Source organism: Dipodomys spectabilis, unplaced genomic scaffold, assembly GCF_019054845.1.
Source record: "Dipodomys spectabilis isolate Male_0828 unplaced genomic scaffold, ASM1905484v1 ptg000060l, whole genome shotgun sequence".
NCBI classification, from domain to species: Eukaryota; Metazoa; Chordata; class Mammalia; order Rodentia; family Heteromyidae; genus Dipodomys; species Dipodomys spectabilis.
The window spans coordinates 4,774,002-4,782,063 of NW_024870737.1; the positions used below are offsets into that span (position 1 = coordinate 4,774,002).

At 36.3% G+C, this 8,062-nt stretch overlaps 1 non-coding gene across 1 annotated transcript; it reads left to right on the plus strand.

Moving 5' to 3' along the window:
- The first annotated feature begins 1,170 nt into the window (after positions 1-1,170).
- Positions 1,171-1,297, plus strand: LOC122108496. The gene has a single exon (XR_006147581.1). It is a non-coding gene; the product is annotated as a small nucleolar RNA SNORA40 (small nucleolar RNA).
- Positions 1,298-8,062: the final 6,765 nt, after the last annotated feature.

The following is an 8,062-nucleotide window of genomic DNA, read 5'->3' on the forward strand; positions in this document are numbered from 1 at the left end:
TTTATGTCGTGAGCAGTGTGCTACTTTAAGAGGTTCTGATTATGTGGCTAAAGCTTAATTGTGACTTCTTAGAGTAGATTAATGCTCACAAAGTCCAGCGATGTGGTAGAATCTAGAGGATGAAGTTCTGTTTATATGAATAACAATCGTGACTTCTTTGGGTATATTAATGCTCACAAGGTCTAACAGTGTGATAGAATCTGAAAATGATAATATGCACCATACATGTACTTGACATGCCCACTCAGCTCTCATGAAGGCTGATAGTAAATAGCTCAATAACACATTCAGTAGTACATCTACACCATATATACTTCTGTGTAACGAAGAATATAAGAAGGACATTAAGGTTTTTTTCTTCTAATAGAAGAAAAGAAAACTATGCTTGGTTTCTTGATAGTGTCAGTCATTCAGGTAGTTGGCTATGAATATGATGTACATTGAGGAACATCTATGTTGAAGAAAAATGTGTTATTTCTTATTACAACTGAATTTAGAACTAATCAGTTTTAGGAGCAGATAACATGCTGTGATGCGTTCTTAGCTGATCAACACTTTCAGTATATTCTGTGTGTGCAAAGTGACAGAACTGTGTATGGTCAAGAAGATAAATGAGATAGGTATGTCATTGGATGGATTAAGACTCATCAAAGCTATGGTATACTTTGTCCTGTGAGTTTTTTTATAAAATAGTAGTGGAAGTGATTTCAGAAATGGTACTTTGCCTAATGGATGCCACTAGTATATATGATTCTTCAAGACAGTTTCAAATTCTGAGATTTACAGATAAAAATACACAAGTTAATATTTCAGATCATAACATAGAAGTGATTACCTTTTCTGAGAAGATAATTTTAATGTGAACACCATTATTTTGTTGTTGTTGTTAGTCATGGGGCTTGAACTCTGGGCTTGGGCACTGTCCCTGTGCTCTTCAGCTCAACACGAACAGTCTACTGCTAGAGCCACAGCACCACTTCCAGTTTTCTAGTGGTTTTTATTGGAGATAAGAGTCTCACGGACATTCCTGTCCGGGCTGTCTTTGAACTGTGATCCTCAAATCTCAGCCTCCTTAGTAGCTAGGGTTACAGGGGTGAGCCACTGGTGCCCGGCACGATTATTCTTTTGTCATCAATGTTATCACTTTAAAGAATCAAATTATGTATTGATAGCACTTGTGGTATGTCTTTGTTTAATGTGTAACAAAGACTTAAAAACAGGTGCAAACAGTAAATTCTCATTTTCAACCCAGAACTCATTGATGAGTATGAGTTTTGGACATATAATGAGGAACATGCTACCATTTGTTACTGTTAGTTTTCTGGACAGTGGCCAAGTAAACATACTGAATGGTTAAAAAACACACAGAGACATGATAAATTATACCGTTCTTTAGGGATTCACACACAGTGAGGCCAACAGAGGATATTCTTAGTAGAGGAACACTAAGGTCCAATACCTGTGTTTGTCTTATGCTAAAAAAAAAAACAGGTATTTGGGGCTGGGAAGGTGTCTCAGTGGTAGAGCGCTTGCCTTGCATGCTTGAGGCCCTGGGCTTGATTCCTCAGCACCACATAAGCAAAAAGAAAAAAGCCAGAAGTGGCACTGTGTCTCAAATGGTAGAGCGCTAGCCTTGAGCTGAAGAGCTGAGGGACAGCGCCCAGGATGAGAGTTCAGGCCCCACGACCAGACCCGCCCCCCCAAAAAAATAATATTTATCAAAATGAAATCCAGCAAATGGAAACAAGAGGCCAATAGGAATTTGAGAGAATCTATAATGTAGCCTTAATCCAGGCAAATCCGTTGCACTGTGTAATTTTAGGACTCTTTTTAATTGGCTTGTATTAGTTTAATAAGAGGGAATTCATTTTACTATCTCCACACATTGACACGGAATGCCTAGAAATCTTTAGTCCGTGGGTTCAAGAATCAAGGAATGTAAGGAGTAGTGCAGAACACTGCCTGGTGGGATGTAGACAGCTAGGACAGTGGCTTACATATTAACCATGTAACAAGAACTGTCCTAAGTGATTTGGCTCAATTGAACCTCCTATGCCTGGTAACTCTAAACAATGAAAGATTCACCACAAGCCTCAAATGCAGTGTATCATATAAATAATTTTGATTCAAATATTTTATAGTCAGTTAAATAAACTTAATATGAAGTATGAACCTGTAGTTGGAGTAAGGTTCACACCTTCGTATGTTTTATAATCTTGCTTTTTATGTTGGTAATGCAGTGCAGATATTCTGAGTTGTGTTCCTTGAACTCATGAATGGCTTTTAATTCACTATTTCTTATGCTTCTGGAAAACACTTTGATTTTTGTGTTTCCACAATATGAACACTAACAGAATTTTAGATAATGAATATGGAGGGGATCTGATTCATTTTTATATCCCTGAAACAGACAAACAAGAATGTCTTCTATCATATTGTTACTATTATCCATTTACATAGCTAAAGATCGTGTGACCCGTACTGAGGTAGTAATACAAGTAATGAAGTAATGCTCATCCATATGAAGGTAATAATACAAGCAATGAAGTAATGCTCACCAGGGTTATTGTTTTGTGTTTGGCCTCTGGATAGGGAATTTTAGACTGTGTATTTCTCAGGATGCTTACTTTGCTATATGTATTCCTTGGATGTCACTAGAATCCCTTGCTTCTGGGAGTTTAAATGTTTGAGTTTTACAGAAAGCATGGATTCATGGCCAGGAATTTTGAGAAGTGTAAGGTCTTTCCTTATAGGAGCTCAGCCAGTGATAACTCTCATATCTTATTGTATACAACAGGTCTGAGGAGCTATGTGGAGAAAACAACTCTTTGTGAGGGGTAGCGTAGTACTCCAGCATTGCAAATAAATCCATTAAGACTCCTGATCAGGTGGCCTACTAAGATCATTGATGTTTATGGAAGGAAAATTTTGAGGATATTCATTAATTGATGCAGTGTGTTCTGTTCTTGGAAAGATTTTACTCATTCAACTAGCAGTGACAGGTTGTTGTCTGAGCTTACCAATGTCTTATTTAGATGGGTATGATACTGAGAGAAGGTCCAAGGACTTTTCATCCTTTTGGTCTGGTATTTCTTTTTTTTTTTTATTGTGAAAATACCGTATAGAGGGGTACAATTACATGGGCATTATCAAGCATTGTTGCCTCCTCCTTTGTTTCCCCTTCCCATCCCTGGTCTGGTATTTCTTATATGCCTCTAGTACGTAACTGTCATCGGATGTTTTCTAGTTTTGATTTTTGACATTACAGGTTACAGGACTATCATATAGAAGATATTCCATTCTTTCCAAGGAGAAAGGAGATCAGTTTCACCCATGATGCTGAAAGTCATACACCTAAGTAAGAATAAAGAAGATCTCAAATGCCTCAGGTAATCAAGGGAAAGTAAATGAGTTGGTCTCCTGTTGGATATAGAGGTAAATAAATCCAAGTTTCTGGTAACATGAAATAATTAGAACAGTCCTGAAAACTTCCAGGTTTTATGCTGTCTGGGAGTACATATCATCACACAACATGGCATCAGTAGTACATCCTTAACTCTACCAAGTTCAAAGAAAGAAATACAGGATTCTATAGTTCTTTGTAACAGGAGAAAAAAGAAATGGGAAAAAGGCTGTTTTCTTATTGTGATACTCACTCAGGTGAGTGTAATGGAAAGGAGGCAGTGTATTCTGGAGTTCTAGAGAATATGTATGTGTGTGTGTGTGTGTGTGTGTGTGTGTGTGTGTGTGTGTGCGCTGAATAATAGTTATTTATTGCTTAAGACATTTTAATGTATAAATTTGGACTGCATACTTCAGAGTTTTGGGGGTATATTCTAATATACAATAGACGATGGGCTCTGCTGGGACATTACCTTAAAATTTGTCATGCCATTCAGTGTTACCTAAATCAGAATACTTGGTGTTAGTAAAGGGTATGTTTCAGGCTACATTTTCATTGGAGGATAGTTCACCTAATTCTTCATAGGTATGGCGTCTGTATTGTAAAGAGCGTAGTTTGAGTATTCTTCATATCCTTTCTTTGACTTTAGGTGTGTTTATGTCTCTAATTCCTTCTTTTTTAAAGTCCTCTCCACAGGAACAGTTACTGATTACATGCCATCAATGTGGCCTGAAGTCTGTTGAGTTCTGTTAGAAGACATTTAAAAGTGAACCAGCTTCTCTGTTGATCCTAACCATCTTCCAGGTGAATAGATCAAATCTACATAGCTTGAGTGATTCTTGCCAAAGTATATTGCCCTGAGCACTCCATATGACTTAAGTGTATGTACATTCAAAGTTGATATATTGTGATATTCCTAGAACAGTGCTGAAAATAAAGTAAGAACAACTTACGTAGTTGTCTTCACTTCACATAGCTAGGGAAGAAATCAGAGGATCCGCATGCAGGATATGATCTAAGGTGAAAAGTATAATTATCTTACTTGGGAATTACAAAGCACTTATACACATCTGCCTACTGTCTACCTATTCTATCTTTAAAGTCTAAATTCCACAATTGAGTAGATGGTACATGACTTTTTGTGATTGTCTTAGTTTGATCAAAGTAAGAATTCAGATCTATTCACTTTCCTTTCCGGAAAAATATATGTATGTCAGATTTTCTATATCCATTATCATATGGAGACAACTGTTGATGCCATCTTTTGACAAATGTCAATATAGCTGCAATGGTTATTCATATACAAGTATATAAACACATATCTTCTATATTGTTTTACACTAATTTGGGCATTTATGCTCAGTAGTGTCAGAGCATTTTTATAATATGATTTTAATTTTGAGCAATCTTCATGTTGATTTCCATGGTTTCATTAGTTTACATTCCTAACAATAGTCTGTACACACCTTATCTCCCATCCTTGCCAGAAATTACAGCTTCCTTTTTTCTAACAAATAATTTAAATTTTGACAATTGTGTGATGGAATCATAGTTCAGTTTTGACTGTATTTTTTTACTAAATATATTGAACATTTTTTCACCTATCAACCATTTTTACTTCTGAGAACTGTTGAAATTGGTTTCCCAGTATTCTTTTGCTGTCTAATTTTGTGTTTTTTATTTTGCTGAACTGGGGTCTTGAACTGATGGCCTGAGCACTGTCCATGAGCTGTTCTTCTCAAAGTAAGCACTCATACCACTTGAACTTTTACTATGTTGATTCATTTTCCTTCTCTTCCTGGTTTTCTCAGAGTTACAATGCTAAAAGATTAATATTGTTGAATTCAAGTTTAATTGTACTATGTTATGATAGAATAATAGGAAGTTATTTAAATAACTTATATTAGACAAGACAAAATTTGTCTTAAAATATGATGTCTTTTGGAGAAAGTTCTAATTATTGAGTTTTGACTCCATGAACACTTACAAACTAGAGGGCAGGCAAATGTACTTTTCATTCCTTCCTCCTATAGAAAATTGAATAAGAACCAGGTATTTCTTTTCTATCACATCCAGGTAAGTAAGAACAGAGAACATCCAAATTTGTCAGATATTCAAGATAATGAACATTTTGGGTGTCCATTAGTAAGAGTTACGGTCTGTAGAAATAGGTTCACAGTTTGGAAATGAAAATATCCTTGGAAGAGTCTTACTAAGTTCTAGAGACAATATTGATTTCTTCGATAGCACTTGTAATTTCAAAGTATTTTGGGTCGTGTCCTGCTTGGAATTGTGTGACTTCGTTGAACTATTTACGACTGGTCCCTGTGAATAGAGGAATGAGCATAAATGTCTTCATTTGTCATGGCTTTTGTTTGGTAGCAATAGAGTAGTAGAAAAGTATTTAAATAATCTTACCCTTCTTTAATATGCTCCTTGAATTTACCTAATATCTAAGATTCCATATGAAGCTTATTATGGCTCATGCTAAACTGTGGACAACTACAGTTCAAAGAGTAGAAAGTGTAGTATATTAAGTTAACTGAAAAGAATAACGACATCTAGTTTTTCTGTTTTTGTCCTGAGAGCCATTCAGGTTACTGGGATCTCTGAGGACCATGGAACATTCTGGATTAGCACTTCTCAATTCAGCATGCTATGTTTATTCTTCTACTGGAAAGGATATAGTTGTTGAATTAACCATGATTTATTTGTCTCTGATTAGATTAAGCCTCACCAATGTCTTCAGATAATGAAGATAGTCTAGTAGAGAATGTATTATGAGTTTTCTTTGTCTCTGATATACCATAAACACTTTCTTAATTTGGGTTAGCATTAAATGTTTGCCACTTTGTAGTTTGGGCATGACTATATAGTGATACTAGACTAGAAAGTAGGAAATATTCCATCCAGCACTGATCTTTACCATCATCCAGATAAACAAGAGATTTGAAATTTGGCAGTGCCAGAGAAAATCAAGATAATCAAAGTAGATTGAGCTTTCTCTTAAAAGTAAACTCAGGGGCTGGGAAGTTGGCTCAGTGGTAGAGCACTTGCCTTGCATGCATGAGGCCCTGGGTTCAATTCCTCAGCACCACATAAGCAAAAAGAAAAAAGCCAGAAGTGGCGCTGTGGCTCAAGCGGTAGAGCACTAGCCTTGAGCTGAAGAGCTGAGGAACAGCGCCCAGGCCCAGAGTTCAGGCCCCATGACCGGACCAAAAAAAAAAAAAAAACAAAAAAAAGTAAACTCAGTATTCAAATATAATAAAATAATAATGTAGAGTACATGGTTTATGTTAGCAGAGCACAAATGCTGCATTGGTTTATGTTTTAGCCTACTTGAAATTATGCCAATTAGTCTAACTAAATAGGCTAATTTCTTGTAGAGGACAGCTAAACAGTGTCTCAATTTTTTTTGATTCTTCACTTTTGTAGTGGTGCATTCCTGGTATACAGTGGATCTTTCCCTTGTCTCATGTATGTGTTGGATGATTCTAAGTCTTAAGGATCCTTCAAGATAATTTTTAGTATTCATTTTACCACAGTGAGGACTTTTATGTCTGAGAGTATGAAAATGTCCCCTGTAAGTTTCATTTTGTGATAGCAATAGGTAGCTTGAGAATAAGGTAGGCATTTCTGTTCTGAAAAGCATCCAAAGAAACAGCTGCTCAGAGTATCCAAATGCAAGATTGTAAATGACTGCAGAGTTGGCATATCAAAGTCTTCATGAGTGATAAATTCAGTGTTCAGTTATCATAAAATAATACATTATCATTAAATACTGCATAGGTTTCATGAGTCAGTATGCAAGTACACTACTTACACTACTTGGGTCATTCATATTATATGTGACCAGTACCTGTCTAGATGGAATAAACACATGACATACTTTAATGTATTGCAGTTGTAACTACAGGTTATCTCTATGTTTATCACAGTAATTGGGTAAAACAGCACAGAAGATTTTTTTTTAATTTAATTTAATTTTATTTGTGAACATACTGTACAGAGGAGTTACAGTTACATGGGCAGGATAATGCGTACATTTCTTACCAAGCATTGCAGCCTCCTCCTTTGTTTACCCTTCACATCCCTTCCCAGCCTCCCCCTCCTCCACTAATCCCAATCCTTCTCCTTCCCCCCTTTCCCTCCCCCCCCCTCCCCGGCACCAACGTTGTAAAGCTCGTTTTGGACATGACAACTTGTACTTCTCATTGTTGCAACAGGTCCACCTGTATCCTTAAACAACTGGTTTTTCCCCATCTCCTCCACAAGTTATACTGACATCAAATATAGTGAAAGCAGGGGTTATATTGTGGGGGAGGGACATACAAAGCAACAAAGAGATAATCTTATAAATGTGTTAGAAACACATGCATGAAAGAAAAAAACATTAAAATACACATCTAAGGGTTCATTTTCCTGACATCACATTATCTGACCTTTTCCGCTTTACTCAAAAAAAAAAAAAAGAGTCTCAGCACAGAAGATTTTAAGTGATGTTAAAGTGGAACATCTAGGTAGGTGAGTACTCCTGGGGTCTGTGAAGAAAGATCAGAGTTCAAGTATCACACAATACTCCCAGGATTCTTGAAAACAAGTGATGATGGAACTAAGTGATTCAACAGCAAACACCACATTCACCATTCTTTTTTTTTT